Raw genomic sequence first — 4,045 nt, 5'->3', positions numbered from 1 at the left:
AAAGTCGGTCAGCGCACGCTGACCGACGTCTCCCTCTCCAATTCAAAGTCTTTCCAGTGCGCAAACAGAGCTCGCGGCTGGCGTTTGTGGGCCACCACCGTGTTTCAACGGTCCAATCCGGACGATCCAGCAGATCCCCATGACACCTCTTGTTACTGCCTAGGTGGCAGAATTGTAAAAGACTGCGAGGGGAGAACTTCAGCCGTTCAAATGGAGGATTGACAGTGTAAGCAGAAATCGAATGGACCACACCAAAACACAGGAAAAAATAGTCATGTCTGACCAATTTTTCATGCACAATCCAATGAACCGATTGGATCCTACGAGAAACATCAAGAAATGGGCCCCACCAACGCCACAGCGAAGGAGATTCGCACCCCTGTTTTGCATCCGAACGTAACCCGATTTTTACGGGGGATAGTGGGCCACGGTCATCAATACTTTGAGTGATCCATACCGTCCAATGTGTCCACAGGGAGTCCAATACCCTAGCCAAGATTTCAGAATTGTCAGGTAGGTCAATATCATGCCGCAAATACACTCCAAACGCAAGTCATTTTGCATTTTTACTGTACATACGAACTCAGTTGCGGAAACAAAGTGCGAAAGCTCTCCTGGTGCGGAAGGGAAACTTCGACCGAAGTGTTCAGGGGGGTCTTCTATAAAACAGGGGAGAAAGAAAAGCTTGGGGAGGGCAGAGACGGCTGGAACGTGAGAGAGAGACGAGGTTGGCTGCTGGAGCGTGTGGAGGAGTGCTAGACGTCAGGGCTGAAAACGAGAGAGAGAGAGAGAGAGAGAGAAAAGATGAGAGAGAAAAGATAAGAAATTTTTTTCTTATTTTCCTTTATTTTTCGTTTTCTTTTTTCTTTTTATTTGCTTTGAGTTCAAGCCATTCATGTCTGGCTGAACCTCTTAGCTAGGGCTAAGAGGTGAAACCTATAGCGTGATGGGAGACTGTTATTATGCCTTTTATTTAGACTGAATTGAATTTTGATTTAATTTTATTATGAGAATATTTGTAGTCTTTAATGGCCTGTTGTGACTGACATTACAATGGATTTGCAATGGCTTTGAGTATTTCCTTTTCCGTATTTTGATTGTGACGTCAGGAAGCCCTGTTGTTCGCCATCGTCTCCTGGGCATGGCTGGATTGCGGTATCCTTCCTAACCTTCACAATCATCTGATTGGTTGGTAATTGGTTTAATTCTGTTGTTTGCTCTGTCTCCTGGGCATGGTTTGATGATAGAATCCATTCTGATTCATATTCCTTTCATCACATGAAGATTAAATCAAGTAGGTTCAGTTTGATTTCCATGAATTTTAATGCAGGCATAAGATCTCCCTGATCCCTACAAGTGGATCCTCTGAATCCCTAGTTTCCTTCCTCTGAATTCCTTCAGTTTTACATTAATCTCTCACCATTATTCATCAATTTATATTTGATTTAGATTGCATCTTAGGCTAGTTCTATTTTTACCTAGTTTCAGGAAACGTACAAGTTTCAGTCCCTGTGGATTCGACCTCGGTCTTACCGAGTTTATTACTACATCACAACCCTATACTTGGGGAGTGAACAAGTTTTTGGCGCCGTTGCCAGGGACTGACGGTTACGTTTTTCTGAAATTAATTAGTTTTAGAATTAGGTTATGATTAAGATTTTACTAACTTTAGGCTAAAGGTTTTTATTTTATTTTATTTTTAGAAACTAACTTGTTTCCATATTTTGTAGGATCCTGACATAAGTTCCTAAATTGGTAATTCCTTCCTAATTTCTCTACTTTTTCTACTTTTAAAGTTAGGGTTTAAATTTTTCTAATTCTAGTATTTTCCTATTTGTAGGAAATAGTTTGAAATTTTCCTCTTTTGTTTTTAGAAACTTGGTTAGTTATTCCCCTTTTTAGAAATTAACCTTCTATTTTTATTTTAGTAACTTTCTAATTTTAACTCTTTTAGAATCTAATTTGTTTCCTAATTTATTTTTAGAATTTTTGTTTAGAAACAACCTTTCTATTTTGTAGGCCTTTAAGATAGAAATTTCTAATTCAGTAAGCTTTCTCCCTACTTTCTACTTTTCAGTTCTCTTTTAGTAATTTACCTTCTAGTTTAGACTTTTCTTCTTTTAGAATCTAACTTATTTTGTTTTTATTTTGCAGGTCCTTAACTTAGGGGCTTCAATTTGGTAATTTCTTTCCAACTCTCCCTCTCTTTCTTTTTAGATTTTCTTTTCCTTTCTTAGGATTAGGCTTTAAATTTGATTGAAGGCTGCGAGTGTTTCATGCCCAAGTGGGCCCGTGACAACACTCGACGTCTCTTGACTGAAGGAGGATTGGTTGAGGGGTTGACTATCCATCACAGGACTAGACACCACTCGAAATCCCCTGAGTTAATTGAAGTTATGGCTGAAGACCAACCTCCTCTACTTCCACCTAGGGTGGAGGATATCCAAGATGAGAATGAGGTGCAACAGGCACCCCCGCCTCGTACTTTACGAGATTATCTACAACCGGTGGGAGTGAGTATGCCCTCATGCATGATTTTCTCTGAAAACACAGGACAAATGGACATCAAGCCAGGAGTTATCCAACTCCTTCCCAAATTCCATGGACTTGAATCAGAGAGTCCATATTTACATTTGAAAGAGTTCGATGAGATTATAGCTACATTATGTTTTCCTAATGTATCTTAGGATACAATTAGGCTGAAACTCTTTCCTTTTTCTTTAAAAGAGAAAGCTAAGACGTGGTTACATTCACTGCGTCCTAGATCCATTGGCACATGGAACGACATGTAGAGGGAATTCATAAAAAAATTCTTCCCACATCATAAAACGATTACCCTCAGAAAAGCAATCATGAACTTTGCCCAAAAGGAAGATGAAACATTCTTCCAATGTTGGGAAAGGTTCAAAGATTTAGTCAGTTCTTGCCCACAACACGGATTTGAAACGTGGCGCATTACAAATTTTTTCTATGATGGACTGACATCTTTCATACGCCAAATGGTCGAGATAATGTGTAATGGAGAATTCATTAATAAAGATGTTGACGAGGTATGGGATTACCTCGATAGTCTTGCTGAAAAAATACAATCATGGGACTACTACCCAAAGTCGAACACCACGTCTAGGCCGACTCAATTAAAGGAGAAAGGTGGATTATATCTCTTGAAAGAAGAGGATGATCTCAAGTGTAAAGTGATTACGCTCATAAGGAAAGTTGAGGCCATGGAAGGAAAGAAGGATAAGGTTAATAAAATTATTTGCGACATCTGTGATTGCAACATTCATACAACTGAAAATTATCCTACAATACCCGCCTTTCGAGGAGTGTTGAATGAACAAGCTAATGCCGTAAACAACTATCAAAGACCTTTTACTGGACCTAACTCCAATACATACAATCCTGGCTGGAAAAATCATCCAAACTTTAGTTGGAGGAATGGACAAACGGCTACTCCTCCAGGTTTCTTCAATCAAAATCCAAATCAAGTGAAACCTCAAGAGGAACCGGTTCAAAATTCCATACAAGAGCTGGCTCAGGCAATGCGGGGAATCACAGATTTTATGCAAAAGATAGATTCTCGTATGACGGTCATAGAAAAGGGGATGCTTCTTGCACAACCTCTCCCCAATCCTAAACCGCAGTACGAGATTAATGATCCCAGCTCTTCAAATCAGATGGGGCACGCTAAATCCATCACCACTCTTAGGAGTGGAAATATCATTGATAAAACTCTTCCGGTTAGGCCCGAAAAGCCTCAAGAACCAGAAGAGGACAACAACGATGGATCTAGTGATGCCTCACAAAAATTAGAACCGGAACTTCTAGAGAAGCCAGTTGCTCCGTTCCTCCAACGGTTGGTGTCACCAAAACCTCTCTCTAACTCTCAGGATATCCTAGAGGTGTTGAAACAAGTGAAAGTCAACATTCCTCTACTTGATGCCGTGAAACAGATTCCTTCATATGCCAAATTTCTGAAAGACTTATGCACGACCAAAAGACGGCAAAGTATTCAAAAGAAAATTTTCTTGACTGAAAAAGTGAG

General features: G+C 40.0%; 1 non-coding gene across 1 annotated transcript; it reads right to left on the bottom strand.

Moving 5' to 3' along the window:
- Nucleotides 1-2,834: 2,834 nt before the first annotated feature.
- On the bottom strand, nucleotides 2,835-2,941 carry LOC131228272 (small nucleolar RNA R71). Its single transcript, XR_009162783.1, has one exon. It is a non-coding gene; the product is annotated as a small nucleolar RNA R71 (small nucleolar RNA).
- Between the last annotated feature and the right edge of the window lie 1,104 nt (nucleotides 2,942-4,045).

Source organism: Magnolia sinica, chromosome 15 (genome assembly GCF_029962835.1).
Source record: "Magnolia sinica isolate HGM2019 chromosome 15, MsV1, whole genome shotgun sequence".
Taxonomy (NCBI): Eukaryota; Viridiplantae; Streptophyta; class Magnoliopsida; order Magnoliales; family Magnoliaceae; genus Magnolia; species Magnolia sinica.
Note: the sequence above shows the minus strand (reverse complement) of the source record. Positions and strands in the feature narration are given on the sequence as shown.